This window comes from Protopterus annectens, chromosome 7.part0 (genome assembly GCF_019279795.1).
Source record: "Protopterus annectens isolate FY-2018-M chromosome 7.part0, PAN1.0, whole genome shotgun sequence".
NCBI lineage: Eukaryota > Metazoa > Chordata > Ceratodontiformes > Protopteridae > Protopterus > Protopterus annectens.
In genome coordinates, this window is record NC_056739.1 from 1,113,480,261 (window position 1) to 1,113,497,673 (window position 17,413).

Here is a 17,413-nt window from a genome sequence, read left to right on the forward strand (position 1 = left end):
CAGTCCCCGTATCCCTTGCCCCTTCTTTCAAACTCAAATTTGTATCCACCAACCTAATAAAGAAACTTCTCCAAAAACTAAAGCCTTGTTCCTATGCCCCTGACAGCATTCCATCCTCCTTCCTTAAAACTTCTTCTGACGCTATTGCCATTCCCGTCAGCATCCTAATTAATAGGTCTTTACACGAAGGTTACGTACCCAAACTATGGCACTCTGCCTTCATTCTGCCTCTCCACAAGGGTGGCATAAATTGCTCTGTCTCCAACTTCCATCCCATAGCCATCCTCTCTCCTCTATCCAAAATTCTTGAAAAATGTATCCACCTGCAGCTCTTGCCATTCCTTACCAAACACCAACGTCTCTCTCCTACTCAACATGGCTTCCGCCCTGGACATAGTACAACCACCGCCCTTCTTTTCTTCTTGCACTCTGTCAACTCAGCACGTGACTCTGGTAACATAGTCTCCTCTCTTCTTCTTGACTTATCCAAAGCCTTTGACACCATCTCTCATTCCCACCTTCTAAACCACCTGTCTAATCTCAACCTCTGCCAAACAACTCTTTCTTGGTTCTCCAGTTACCTTTCAAACAGGTCCCAAGCTGTGAAATGGGGCCAAGCTACCTCTTCCTTCCTTCCTACACCTACTGGAGTACCCCAAGGCTCAATTCTCGGCCCATTACTATTCAACATCTTTATTAATGACCTCCACAAAGCCATTCCCAACACCAAAATTGTTCACAATGCAGATGATTCCACTTTAATCTGTTGTGCCCCTAATCTAGCAGAACTAAAAGCCATAACACAGACTGCCTTCTCAACCACTGAAAACTGAATGCTCCAAAATCATCTCACCCTAAATGCAGACAAAACAAAGATCCTCCTTTTCACCCCATCTAAATCATCCTCTCTAAATAAGGACTCATTTTTAATCACCAGCCACAACACCTCCACCAAGCTTCTCGGCGTTATAATTGATGGCTAACTAAAATTTAATGACCATATCCAGCTAAACATAAAAAAACACATAAAACATGGCTTACTATATAGAAACAACCACTTCCTCTCTCCTCACACTAGACTTACCCTTGCTTCTACCTTCCTTCTTCCCTCCCTTCTGTATGGTGCTCCGCTCCTGACTAATTTATCTTCCACACTTACCCCCAAACTGGAACAATGCCACAACAAAATCTCAAGATTTGCCACAAATGCCAAATCCTTCTCTCATCACTGCACCTCCCTCCTCTCCCTAAACTGGCTTGAACTACCCAATCACCTTGACTTTCTCCAAATCACAACAGCCCACAAATTATTCTTCCACCCCACAAACTGCCCTGCTCTTTCAAACATTCTACAGCCTTATACCCCCCTTAGATCACTTAGATCTTCTCGCCAAAACCTAATCACCATACAAAAACCTAAGCGCCCAGCAGGTCAACTGCTCCTATCCTTTACCCTAGCCAAAAAATGGAATGCTCTGCCCTACATACTTAGGTCCTACACCAACCTTAACATCTTCAAAAACCATCTTCATTCTTACCTCCATCAAAACTGGAAATGCAATTGCACTCTCAAGCCCGTACCTCTCAAGTTATCCTACCATTTCTCTCCTGGCTAACCTCATTTTCCTACCTAACCTCCTTACATTTCTCTACTTAGATTCCTAATTAGTACATCCTGATTTCAAACCATAAGCCAATATTTCCTCTTGAACTATTGAAATTGTTACTTGTTATTCTTTTATTGACAACTGTTATTTGAAATACAATTGCCTCTGAATTTTTTTTATGTAATTTTCTATGTAATTTCTTTTTGTAATTTTTTGTTGTAATTAAACGTCTGGAGCTTTTCTCCCTGGGCCTCCACTGAAAACGGGCCCACAAGCCCAGTGGACCTCCCTGGTAATCAAACTGTAATAAATAAATAAATAAATAAATAAAAGTATATGATAACAGAGATTTATTAACGGATGCATGGGATTGCCATGTTATTTTAAAATTTGAAAATGATAGCATTGTGCATATTCCAAGTGTTATAAACATGGAAGGTGACAAAGGAATGGTGAAATACTGAGGTCAGCCAAAGACATGTCTTCTATGTGGGGAAAACAGGTCATTTCATAAGTAATTGTAAAAAAAGAAAATGTTTTGGTTGTGGAGGTATAGAATATGATATAAGAAATTGTGAAATATAGTGTTATAAATGTAAGAAAGCGGGACACCTGGATATGCAGTGTGAATATAAAGTAAATGAGGAAGCGCAAGAGAGGGTAGAAGCGTTAACAGAACAGAACCAAAAGTGAAAGTTTCACCCTATGAAAGGAGAGGGTGAAGAATCAGGGCTGAGTGACAGTGAAGATATAAAATGGAATTTAGTTAAACAAAAAAAGAAATTCTATTGGTTGAAAAAGTCTGAGATAGAAAAAGAAAAATGATAGAAGGATAGTAAAGAAAAAAAAGAAAGGTGAATGTTAAATATAATAGCAAAAAATTTAACATTAACATTTTGTGTAAAGTTATTGCATTAAATGTTACTAGTTTAAAGAATGTTGTAAGGAGCATGAGTATACTTGAATGGTGTAAGAGACAGGACAGTTGCATTATTATCTTAGAAGATGCTAGGTTTTTAACAAATGAAGAATAACAACAATTGGAAGTGCGGTGGGGAAAAATGTAATTTTTAATTTGGGAAGTGAGATGTTCAGGAATAATTATTTTGTATAAGGAAACAATAAACATTTTAGATGTTACCTTTGTTACTATGGGTCATGCTGGCATTCTTGATATAAGATGGAGAAATCAGATTTTTAGAATTATAGCGACCTGTGCAATTTCTTCATTTTGATTCAATTCAGCATAGCATCCTATGGAAAATATTTGACGCATTTAATATGAATAATAAGATGAAAATGGTTTGTGTTGCTGCTTATAAGTTGAATATAATTACGATACTAATAAATGGGTGGTGTAGTAAAAACATTGTCCTTGAAAGGGGGATATGACAGGGTTGCCCTTTGAGCAGTATTATTTTTGTATTAGTAATGAATGTTATTTCAACTCAGGTTAATATGGAGATGAGAGATATGGAATACATAACTAATTAATGTATAAATATTCTGGTTATATAATTGTACATGGATGATATTATTGTTATTACAAGAAATCAGAAAGCCATGATTAATGTGATTAGTTATTTACAGGAAATTATACAAGGAATAGTTTTTTCTATTACTAAAGATAAAATGGTAGGTTTAGGTTATGGTGGTATGCTAGGAAATATTAATTTTAATAGGAGAAGCATAACATTATATTGTTTGATGTTTGGGAAAAGAGAAGATATAAAAGCTCTATGAGAACAAAAATTAAAAGTTATGAAAACACGTGTATGTTTTGGAGGACTTTTAGACTATTGTTTAAGAAAAAATATACTTAATTTGATTTTACTCACTAAAATTATTTACTTAGCAAGTGTCTTTATTATCCCATTGGCTTTTGAAAAAGTATTTTATAGTATTATTTTTACATTTATTTGGAGTTCAATATTAAAACCACTTAAAAGAGGAATTTTATATGTGAAAAAAAAGAAGATGGTTTAGAATTGTTAAATCCTATAGTGTATGCAGCTTCTCAAAATTTGTTTAAAGTATTAAGAGACCAGAAGGATAATGACAATTCATGAATGGTGAGAATTTTAAAAACTAAATATAGTAACAAATGGATGAATATTTTGAGTTCTAAGAGAATAAGATTATATGAAAATTATGAAATGAACAATTATCAAGACAAAATGTTGCTTTAAAAAATTAAAGGTTATAGAAATTTAGAAAGATAGGAATCTATGGTATCATAATAGTATGGAAAAGTTCTTTTACATTTATCCTTGGTAAGATGTGTGTAAAGAAAAAGAGAGCTGCAATTAAGGCAAAGATGGAAAGATATAAAACATGTCGGAATATCAAAATTTTCTATGGAAGTTGATACAGAAATTACTAGTAAAAGCAAATAGGACATATAAAAGCAAAAACAACAAAAACTTCATATATTGTAATCAGTTTGAAACTAATGAGCATGTTTTCTTGAGTTGTAAAAGAGTTAAACTAATATGGACTAAGGTGATAGATTTTAAATATTAAGAAATTTATATGGATGTAAATAGTCTAAAAATGGATATGATTGAGTGTGGATATTATGGGGATAAGTAAAAAATATGTTAACAGAATCAATAAAAACATATTTTCTATAATTTGGGTAATATGGAACAAAGAGTGAAGGAATGTTTGTTCAATGAAAGATGGAATCAAGCAAAAATATTAAAAAATAAGATTGTGGTTGTGGGAAATGGAGTGGGGGTCGAATAATGAACAATGAAGAAATTATTTTGTAAAAGAAAAAAAAAGAGGAATGTATTATTTCAAGTATCTCTTTATAAAAATTGTTTACATTTTGTGAATAATGTATATATATATATATATATATATATATATATATATATATATATATATTGTGAATGAGATAAATTGTATATACTGTAAATAAGAAAAAATAAATATGCCTATATTGTAAATAAATATTGAAAATAAAGGACTCCTACTTTTCTCAGTAACTGGTATGGGATCTTCTATATCCACATGAATGACCACTAAGTCAAACAGCTGAGACCTTGGTTTTACATCTCATCTGAAGGATGATGCACTCAGGTATGCAGCACCCTCCTTATGCTGCACTGTAATGTGAGCAATCCAATCCCTTCTGCCCAATCAGGAACCTTTCATTTCTTGGTAAGTTTGAGAGAAAGTTATCTATGCACAGGATGAATCTTATCTTATGTTTAACAAGCTCAAGGTATGCTTAGTAGTGTAGTTTTTTCTGTCATCATAGCACTGTATCTGTTCTCATTCAAGCAGTAAACAATTATATGATAGCCAGACTTTTTTTTATTCTGTTTTGGTTCTGCTGCATCTCTTCATAACATTTGCCAACACTGATTATGGCATTCTGATTGAATGGTTGTGATGTTATTGTGGTTTCTCTTATATAGCAATGGAGTAATTCAAATCTTATCTCTCCGGCTGTATTAAGAGGTGTTGTCAGATTTAAAATCCTCTGCCACATTAATTCTGGAGTGTAGTGTACCATGAAGCATGATTTTGGGCAATTTACATTTCACAGTGTTCCATGCTCACATTAGAAGATCTTATTAAGGGATGTCTAGCATACCCCTGCTATGCTGCTATGATGATGCCCACCTTTTCCTTCCATCCCTCAGGAAATATAGTAGATGTGTTTTCCCTTGAAGTTGATTAGGAAACCATTCATCAATGGGTAATCCTTCACCAGCTGAAGTTGATCATGTCAGAAATCAAGGCTATGACAGTTCATGCTACTCCGAGAGACTTTTTATCTCTGCCACTTCCTTGACATATCATTTATGGTAACAATAAGACTGAATCTTCTAGCAAGGTTCATCATTTAGGTTTGGTTCTGGAAAACTACCTGACATTCAGAGACCAGGAACAACCTGTCATGAAATCATTGTGTTTCTGTTTAAAGAATACTTCCAGAACCAAGCACCTTTTCCCTCAAGCTGGTGTCCTTCCTCCTTGATTGCAATACTTCCTTTTAACTGGGACTCCCTAACATCAAGATTGGCCATTTACAACAGGTACAAACCTGTGGCTTCCTGACTGCATATAGGGGCACTTTGTTACCATCACATATGCCTGTTGTGCAGGGTTCACACTGATTCACAGTTCATATTATCTTCAAAGCTTCTTGCTGGAACACATACCTTAGAGTACTTGCGTTCCCCTCAGCTGAGGGAGCTCCTAGTGCCATACTACTCTCTGTGGGCCTTGTGCTATACTTCCTAGTTTCTTATGATGGCTCCAAATGTGTGACTGAAAATACATGGGCACTTATGTTTTGCATATTAGGTCCTGTACCTGTGGAAACTAATTTCATAGTGGCTGATGGAGTATTCCACAGAGACATGCTTCCATAGGTCTTTGAAAACATTTTACTTTGAGCAAGATTTCAATGAGCATGTAAATAATGAGTCCCTGGCTTTTATTAAGTCCCCTCTTCTCATTTTAAGCATTACTCATTTTTTTCCTCTTTTCTATAGCATGTTGTTCTATTAGATGTATAGTTGTAGCTATCGACACTTTATAGTAACTTTTATTGCTATTTTAATATTTATTGGTTTGTTTCAGTTGGTCTATTTATTGTATATGTAGAGAAGATGTATTCATCTAAACCAGAGGAATAGATTTTCAGTAGTATCAAACCTGAACTTGAGCCACAGCTGCCAAAAATACTACACTTCCATTGAAAGGGGAACTGGGCAGGATAACAAGTATAGCTCTCAGAGCCCACTTTACAGAACTTGTGGGAAGTAGATTAGAAGGACTCAGATCTTCAGGGGCAGAGGGAGTTTATTTGGTGGGACAAGGTATTATCATATACAGAATGTACTCCTGAAGTATGGCAAGAGGGAAAAGTAATACAATAGTTGGTATTCCCAGGGAGCTTCTGGCTATAGTTTATGATATTCCTTTTTCAGACCATCTGGGAGTTCAGAAAAAGGCTTCTGTGATGACTGTGCCCTGGCCCAGCAATCAAGGAGCCTCAATCCTCACCACTAACACCAGGTAGGTTGTCTCATATAAGAGAGAAAAGGATAAATAATACACACAGTAAAGTACAATTTCCCTTAAGTGCACACAGAGATCACAGTCAGTCTGGGGCTGGTTGCTTCCTTGCTCACCAGGTCCTCAATAAGACTCCCCACTGGCACAGCTATAGGGTCCAGGTCTCAGCCTAGCTGGGCAAGTTAAAACCTCTAGTACCCTCTCTGTCTAACCAGAGCTTCATGTCCCTGCCCAAGTAGCTCTCACAACACACACACATTTTGAGATAAGTATTTATACAACTTCACAGACACTTCTGGGAAAGACAGACACAGATTCTCCAGCTGTGCCCCTTTACCCAGACCAGTGGTATTAATTTCTGCCACCACCAGCTAATAATATTAGCTACTAAAAGGCCCTTAAAAGGGTGTCCAATTATTACTGTGTAATATTATAATCCAATGGTAGTATGACTAACAGTCAAGGCTTACTTTAGAGTGACCTATTACAATAACCTCTATAAATATGCAATGTACTCTAGAGCTTATCTCTATACAAGCCAGCCACAGGTAGAAGGTTTTAAAAATATCTAAGAATAAATAATTAAAACATAAGACAAAACTACTACACCACAGATATATCTTAGAGTTCAGAGATCACACAGAAACTTAAAATAATACAGTAGGACAGGTCTGATTTCAAAGAAAAATACCTAATTAATCTTTACTAGCTTTAACTATTCCTACAAGAAATCACAGTGCTAGAAACCTACATTTGAGCTTAGGCAGAGTGCTGAGTTAGATATCCAAGATCAAAATGCTCTCTAGTCTCTTGTGAGAAATAGTATTTAAACATTACTAACAAAAATGTTTGCTGGGCCCCTCCCAAATTACATCATTTTGACACTTAGGTTTTCCCAGGCAAACAAACTGTATTATTTAGCAATCTACCACCTGCTCAGAAACTTACAACAATAGAAGACATTTCACATGTATATTCTAACAGAAACCAGAGCAGTAAAGCACTATCCACATTTAAATTCCAGTCATAAACTTTAGCCTTAAAACAATGGACATGAAACTTTCATCCAGACGCACTGGAGCCGAATTCTAACATGAAAGGGTCACAACATGCTTCACTGGGCCAGTAGAGTGCAATGTTGGTCACATATTTTGCAGTTCCACATTTCACAGCATTCTTTTACATTCAAGAAAACATGCCTGTATTTTACATTTATTTACAAATGCCAGAATTATATATCAAATTCTATTTAACTAGGCTAGCAGCCTTCGCCCATCTCTCCCCAATCGTCACAGCTTGTACAAAATTGTAATTGTCCAGGCATGTAAAGAGATGACTTGAGAGCAATTCCAAAAGGTTGTCAAGGCAAGAGACAAAGTTTACTTTGGAGCCTCTGCCTGTTACTGAAGAGCCATTTCAAAGTGTATCCATAGATATTATGGGGCCTGTCTTGGTTCCTAGGCACCATAGCTAAGAGGTACATTTTGGTGCTGCTACTAGATACAACGAAGCTTAGGCTTTGTATTATACTGAGGCAGAAAACTAGTAAACGCTATGTTAGGATTTTTAGAAGGGTGAATTTCCCTGTGCAATATACTGATGAACATAAGGGTTAATTTTATGTCATCCCCATTAACCTATTTGTGGAATAAAATAGATAAAAAAATACCCCTATCATCCACAAACAAACAATGTGGTAGAGAGGTTTAACGCTTCTCTTAATTCCATACTGACAGCATTTGCAAACCGGTTTAAATATAAATGAGACACATAACTACTCAATCTCCTCTTTGCATGTAAAGAGGTGCCAAAGGATTAAATGGGCATTTCACTGTTTAAATTATTTTATGATCCCAGAGGGAGGGGTCCCTAGACTTAGTTTGTGATGAATGGGAAGTTAAATGTGATTCCCACAAGGAATGTGTTATGGAGCATGCTGTGAATTACGAGATTAAGTTGGCAGTGCACCTAGCACAAATACAACAGAAAAATGTCTGATATGAATGGACAGTGAGAGCCTGAGAGTACAGAGCAGGACAAAAAGTAATGGTTCCTTTTACATAAGCAGCTTACATGTTTGTGAGAATGGCAAGTAATGTAAATTATGTGGTGGATTCACTGGACAGGAGGCAAGAGACATAAACTCTAGCATGTTAATATGATGAAGCCCTAACATGACTGAAAGACATTAGTAATTAATATTTGTAGTGGGTTACAAGAAGAAATGGAGAAGCATAAGGAAGTATACCTTATCATTGTGGCTTAAACTGATATCTCAGCGAATGACGTAATACTATGACAGAAAATATCACCTATACAGGTTTAGGAAAACTGAAGTGCTGTGAGACCTTGGGTCTCCTTTAAAAGACTGAGTCAACAGAAAGTCGAACTTCATATGGTTCAGACTATATGACTGACTTTCTGAAATGTCAAAGGTTTTGAATGGAGATTGCAGTACAGTGGGGATTGGGGAATTTCGATCAGGGAATTTACCCTTTTTCCCACTGTAGTCCAATCTCGGAGATGATAAGTATAATATGTAGGAAGTATGGGGGTACTGGGGACTTGATCCCCCTTGCAAAAATGTAGATTTTTGTTGTTTTCTGTCATTCGTCTTTTCAGAAAGTCAGTCATATGGTCTCTACCATATGAGGTTCGACTTTCTGTTGAATCAATCTTCTGAATGGGATCCAAATTTAGGTGCATCTTCACTGCTAAGCCATGTGTATCCAGCCAGTAGATTACCATGTGGGCACAGGAATCCAACAGTGAATCAAGAAAAGTAATTAGAAGTATATCCTATTAAACTACTTTTAGCAAACTTCTCACTTTCTTATTAATGGTAGTCTGTCAAATTATACGCTTACTGAATGTCAGTTGCTGTGACTGTCATTTATGAGTTTGTATTTTGGAAAATGTAAATTTTAAAATATATGTTATCTCTGGGGTGGCATGCTGTCAAAGAAAGAAATGAGGTTAGGTTTATTTGTAATACTGAGAATTCCTGTTTACTCAGAGGCTTTGTAACTTGGAATTAGGATTTTAAAGAGGAGTATAGAGGATCACTTGGAACTGAAACCCTGCAAAGATAGATAGATACATCCATTCATTCACAACCCCTTTTTCAGTTTCTGCACATGGGGTCTGGGTGTTACTTCAACAGTGACAATCATCTGGAACCAATGTTTGTATTGCTGAGTTTTTTAAAAACAAACGTTTTGCTAAATGTCAAAATCAGAACGGCCTGCAGTCCAAAACTGAAATGCTGTTAACACAAACATTTTTAAATCTGGCCTTCAACTCCCACCCACCCCTCACAGCACATATAAAACAACAAAAATCCAAATAAAAGGAAAAATAACACAAACTACAAAAAGACTTTACATTTCATTAACAATATGCAGCACCAGTGAGGGCACTGTTTTGTAAATGCAATGTCTGAATTTGTAGACAGCTCTCTGTAAAGAGATAATGAGGGTAACTGGTAAAAACTGTGCAGCAACAACTTACAGGTAATTTGTTTTATAGAATGAAACTCAAGAGGATAACTGTAAGAGGCTAGGCCCCTTTCGTATGGGGTTCAGTGACCATGGAGATAGTTATATTTATATCAAGGGTACAGGGGGCCTAACTCCCTACATGAAAATGTGCGGGGCATAAAAATAATTTTATCAATCCTGAAAGCTTTCAGATTATTCATTACAAATTATTTTAATAGCAGCTTTTGGTCAGTTATCACAGATTTTAACAAGGCAAGATATAATGATGTGTACCTATGATCTATATGTTTAAATCATATTTAATTAAAATATTATTCAGTCATTCACTTTCCAACTTCTCCTTTATAATGTTCTAGTTTACAAGGGAATCAGCAACTGTCCTAGCTAGCAATGGGTATAAAGTAGATAACCAATCAAGACAGATTGCTAGTCCATCACTGAACGCATACTCACAGGCACACACATGCACATACAAGCACACATGCACACCCACACATGCATGCATGCACCTGTAGATGATTTAGTAATTTAGAGAATCAGTAGCTCATCTACTGGTATGTAGGTGTGATGTAGAAGGAAACAGCAGACACTTAAAGATACATGCAGGACGTGCAGGCTTTGACTAGAAGATGACCTGGCTGTAAACCAAACCAGAGAACCAAATGCTGACCACCAGCACTATGTGTGACCGTCATACTATTACATAATAAATAATATAGTTAGAGAATTCTGGAATGTGCATGTTCAACAGATTCCGAAGTGAGAAGATTACTGAGATGAAATCCACTGTAAATGCATGTTTGCAAATCTCTATTCATATGGTATTAGTTCAGTTGACAACCATTTTGTGGACTTTGGTGCAGTATGAGTTTTGGGTTTCTTCACAATACTACACTGTTTGAAGTTAGCACTTATATGTGTAACTACTCCAAAATGAAATGCGTAACAGTCTTGTATGAATGTGTAAATGCCTTGCACTGCTTGGACTAGAGTTTAATGCTACAACAAAAATTGCTTAACACCAGACAAGCTTTCTTTCAGATCCATAGCGCAGAGGCCTCAGAGTAAGCATTGCCACTCTCAGTGCCTGCAGCAGTGCATTTTGATTATGGAGACACATAATTCAGGGAATGATGACAAGAAGCTACTCCCATAATATGCAGGTTGCCTATAGGTAGTGGTGGTATGTATTTCACCTGCACCATTCTGATCACGTGTAGTAAATGGCATGCAGAACAGTTCAGCTGATGACAGTCTCAATCTTGTATACAAAGGCTGCTAGTGGTAATTTACAAGCATCACCCATTTATGCAGGTTGCTAAGAGTCATTTGCAGTGATGCTGATGATAAGCATTCATACTAGCAGTACAGAGGGTGCTGAAAAGTGTTTACAGACGTGTAGCATCTATTGACATGGAGCTGTGCAGGAGGTACTAACAAGTATTTACAGACATATGTACCATCAACTGACATGGAGCTGTGCAAGAGGTACTAACAAGTATTTACAGACTCTTGTAGCATCTATTGACATGTAGCTGTGCAGGGGTATTGGCAAGTGTTTACAGACATGTAGCATCAATTGACATGGAGCTGTGTTGGGGGAATTAAGTATTTACAGACATGTAATATTTGTTGACATGGAGTTGTGCAGGGGGTATTGACAAATATTCACAAACATATGTAGCATCTGTTGACATGGAGCTGTGCAGGGGGTATTGACAAGTATTTACAAACACACATAGCATCTATTGACATGGAGCTGTGCAGGGGGTATTGACAAGTATTTACAAATACACATAGCATCTATTAACATGGAGCTGTGCAGGGGGTACTGACATGTATTTACAAACACATTTAGCAGCTATGCTGGAATGTTTACACCTACAATTCAGGGTTTGTTTACTTCTACACATTTATAGCAGCAGCTCAGAGGTAGCAAGGAGTTATTTGCACCCATTGTGCAGAAATTACTGGCAGATATTTGCAATTCAAATATGGGAGCATATTTTAATCATTCATGCCAGCAGTGTTAAGCTTGACAATATTCATTAACACCTACTGCTACTGAAAGTTACTCAAAATAGCAGAACAGACATTGCTTACAAAGTTACTATCACCCACAAAATCTCACTCACACCCACTGCTAATGGCAAAACATATGTTGCTTACAGTTTTACTGACACCCAAAAAGCAAAGACTGGGAATGTTCATTTATCTTTACACTGCAAAAAGCCTGGTTTATGTCATTCACACCAAATGTGCTGAGGTTACATGCAGCCATTTATATCCACACTGAAGACACTGCTGATAACTATTTATGTCTGTGGTACAGTAATTCTGTGTACATATTTGTAACCCAAGTGCAGAAGTTCCTCATAAGCATCTACAGCTGCCCCACAGAGAAAGACAGAGAGAGAGAGAGAGAGACGGAGAGAGAAAGTCTAGTAATTACAGTATGAGTGGATAACATGTTTCATAGCCTCATAATCATGTAAACTGATCCCTGGGGCATAAAAGGAGTTGAAATCAACAGTACAGATATGGATGTCACAGTTCAGAAGTCAGTGTGCAGGCACTGATGTCACAGTTGATGCTGTGCAATCAATCCAAAGATAATCAGTGAAGGATGGAAATGTTTGCATTTGCAGATTACAATGGATACAACTTAAAAACACTGAATCATAATATTGAGTGAAAACATGAATTGCTAATGTGCTCTCCACGTGTTTTGTTATGCTTCTTGCATTTACTTCTGCTTTACTTATTTTTATTATTGCTTCCTACACACTTTCTGCAGTGATGTAGCCTCCTTCCTAATTTGCTCAAGAGATCTAGTATATGTTTCATGCATCCTTTGCTAAATGGTTCACATTCAGAGGAAAGAAGAAAAAAACATTGGCCATTGCACAGAAACAATACAGCTCTCTATGCTCCTGTCACTTCTGTTTTCTGAACCAGCCAGGATTGCCTAATGTATTGCCAGTGAACAAAGGAACTGGCTTGATTAATATCGTCTCACAAGTTATTTGCACGTGCAACAAACACAATTTTATTCTGCAAGTTTTAGTCTCTGCAACTACTAAAGAGATTAAAAGTTTACGTGAAAAATATAAAGTTTTGGATTCTTGTCAGTATGGAAGAGCTGAGGTACAATGTATTTTTTCTTTGTTACATTTTTACATTTTATTGTTACATTATAATACTAAGGATGTTTGAAACTGTCAGAAATGCCTCCAGGTGTGCCATTATCATGGGAATCAAAAGAATTGCATACTCTTGTACAGCATTTCTTTACCCTGCATTAAATAAATGGAGAGTAAAAAAACAGTTGCACACCATTGTAAACCTCTGTTAATCAGCCTGACATAAAAGACTACAATCAAAGACTTCACAGCTTTAAATAAAATGGATTATTAATTTCAAAGAGATGCATGCTTTTTGTACTGTTTCATTATTCACTATTACAATAAAAGGGGAACAGAAATCAAACAGATATGCACCATTATTATGAATGCATCTTTGCCCAGCATTATGGAAGAAAAGGAATTGTAAGATTAAAGAGCTGAACATTGTTGTTCCGCAAGCTTCTTACAACTGAACAGCTGCAGTGTGTCTTCTTAAATTTCTTTTCCAGCATCAGGAAAAAAATGAAATTTAAAGTTAAAAGGGAGTATTGTTTAATTTGTGCACTTCAATTATAAAACAGCAGAAAAGCTGGAGACAAACGCAGCAGATTCTTTAAGGAGTGATAAGGTTCTTGCTAGAGCTAAGTGCTGATACAAGCAGAATGGATATGCTTAATGGGCCTATCTGTTGCTGAGGCAGCCAAGCCAAATGGGAAAATGCTTCATAAGCAAAACAAAACTTTATGTATGACGGCATCCATTTGGAAGGAATTCTATCCTTCAGCTGCTTAAGCTTAATGTTATGCGGATGTTAATTATATTCTGTATCCAGGAACTGCCTGTGACTTAGCACCAATCCAGTGTGCAGAGCATATAGTGACTAATGTGGCCATTCATTAATATCACATATTAAATGTAATTCCTTACAGCACATCTGATAAAGTGTCAAGAGCTCTTGTTTAACTTATTATTCACTTATAATTATCCCAGCATGTAAGAGCAATGGGTACACCAGAAGTAGTATTTGTAAGTGGTTCCTGAAATTAATTTGAATTATTTTGTAGTAGATGACAGATATGAGAAGGAACTAGCAAAGTGCATAGCATATGAGTTAGTAGAGGCCTGTAGAGTTATTGGCCTGCAGAACTGACATTGTTGCTTAACTGTAACCTGGTTATACCAAATTTCACTTGACCTATGGACTGGACAGTGGGCTAGACACAATGTAAGGCATTCTAAAATGTAAAGTTGGTACAGTGATACCATTTTCACTTGTATTTGTTCTCAGAAATTTTAACTGAATATTCTATGCATGTATGTACCACATGCATACTTCATGCACACACGCACACACACACACACACACACACACACACACACACATATATATATATATATATATATATATATATATATATATATATATACATACATACTAGACGTATTATAATGGATGGTTTATGCATTTCAAATGACTCAAGAGTTTTTAACTGCTTATATTAACACAAATGTATATACAGTCATCCTCTCAACTGTCCAGATTTTTACCTCATATTTTTGGTCTGTTTCTCATAAAATGTGCGCTCTTCTGGAAAATCACTGAGGATTGAAGTCACTAAATAATGACATAAACTTGAGTTTCAGACTTCATATTCTTCAGAAAATATGCTAATAGAAATCCTGTTACTCTATCAAAGTTTATAAGAGCAATATTTGAAATCTATCTCTACTTTGTGCCTCTGCCCACCCATTATTTTACGCTTTGTCCAGATTTCTTGTGCTAAGAGGTTGAGCGGTATCTATACAGTGTCATTGTTGATCACCCCTCCTCAGATTTCTGTAGCATTCTTCTTAACTGCTAATGTTGTACTGCTGTTTAATACAGGAGAGATTTTCAACAATTTGAAATACAGTCTGAAAAAGTGGAATACAAATAGGGAATTAAACAGACATAAAGTAATCTATAGTACATAACAAGCGATTCCAGAACTGAGACATTATTTTACTTACAAACTGGAAGTAAGAACTAAAGATGATCTCACAATGTATAAAAGTACTGCATGCAAAATGCTTTACTTTCTTGGGAATCAGGCTCACAGAACTAATATCCTTATGGCTGGAGGGATGCATTCAGCTTCAAAGGAACATATAGTCATGTTGTGCACACAGCAGCCCTGAATAGAACTGCACCTAAAACAGATTTCTGAGAAGAAGGTAATCAACACATATTGACTGGAGAAAGTATTACTGCAGGATGTTTGTCAGATATGTAAACCACATACAATGGCATACAACCCACCCTTAACACCAAAGTATGCCTACTGTTGGGCATACAGGAATCAAGAACATTTGTCTGCAATTTGGATATGATGATGTGAGATATCGCCAGCTATGCCAGCAGAAGTAGGGCAGTGATGTGTAACATATGCCACCAGAGTTAGCTCAAATTTTGTAAAGAATTATATGTCATTTGCATACTGATTTGTACAGATGCTTGTGTTGAAAAATTTATTTGTAAAGCTGCTTTCATTAAAAACGTACCAACAGTGTGTCCTGCTGGACAGAAAAATAAATATACCTGCATTATTGTAACTATTTAAATGTATATATTTTAACAGAGGATATAGGAGAAGAAGAGGTTAATCTCAAACTTTGAAAATAATTTGAAATTAAATTACCTGGCTTGGGCCATAAAGACTGCATCTTACAGTTCTCAATGCAGCCAGAGACAAAATGTCTGTACTAAGAAGCTTTCCTTATTGTCATTGGGGGGGGGACTAATTGCTACTCTGGAATGGTGGAAGTCTGAAATTGTTTTAAGAGTTCCATGACCTACAGCAGATCTTAGCAAGATTCTGTGCATCAGTATTATTTACACCTATATGCTAAATCCTGACAGCTTCTAGCCAAGGATGGGAAGCATGGGAACTGGAAGTCAGAAGACCAGATGTATGTGATGTCCTTCTGTAATCCATAACTAAAATAATTTTAATACTAGGTGAGACTGAAGTCTCCTTGCACTCTGTTCTTGGAACCTGACAAAGAAGGATGTCTCACCTACTTCATCATACCTTGCTCTAGTAAGTAACCAGGGAATGATAATTGTTTAGATCAGTCAGGAAAATATAATGAGATTAGTTAAGTGTAGTTTTTTCTGTAACTGTATGAACCTGTCCACCTGTGTTATTTTTAATATTTCATATGATTGAAACTATGTTATTGTAAATATATATTTAATATTTCATGTTATTTGATTATTTATTATTAAATATATTTAAACTTTTCATTGTGGCTAGTCCTTTAGATAATATTTTAAACATTGAGAGGACTTATATCTATTTGGTGACACTGTGGCTACTCCTGGAAGCTTACTGCATTTGCCAAACACTGTCATTTATATTAATATTAATTTCACTCAGTATAATTGGGTACCCTTGCAAGAGCCTTAGAGTAGCTGGCTTTGGAGTGCCTGGTGGCAGAGTAACTACCTTATAGTCTGGGCAGAAGGGGGCATAGCTAGTAAATCTGTGCCAGCCTTTCCCATGTGTGTGTGTGTGTGTGTGTGTGTGTGTGTGTGTGTGTGTGTGTGTGTGTGTGTGTGTGTGTGTGTGTGTAAATAAAATCTCAAAGTGTGTATATGTCAGCTACTTGGAGCAGGGACACAAAGCACTGGTTTCACAGAGAGGGTGCTGGAGGACTTGGCATGGACACTCGACTGAGGACTCAACCCTACAACTGTGCCAGTGGGGATTCTTACCAGGGATCTTGACAGAGGGGGAAATCCACACCCCAGACTGAGTACTTTGCCTGTGTGTGCTCATAAGGAAAATTGTGCTTGATGCAGAGAGCTGCATCTGGAAATACTAGGTGTATCCATTTTTGTTCCAAGTCAACATCCCTCTCCAGTGTCAGTGGTGAGGATTCAGGCTCCTTAATTACTGGCCCAGAGTGGGGACATCACATATTTGTGGGTGTGGATATTAACTGAATTTCTGTAGCCTGTAGGCAGTTATCACTAAAGGTTTGTTCTCTCAGAAGCTACAAAGTAAATATTCAGAGTTCCATTTCACAACAGTTTTATCTTTTGTTAGTTTAGTTTAGTCAGGGAAAGCAGGCAAAGAGGTCAGCCTAGGATTATGGA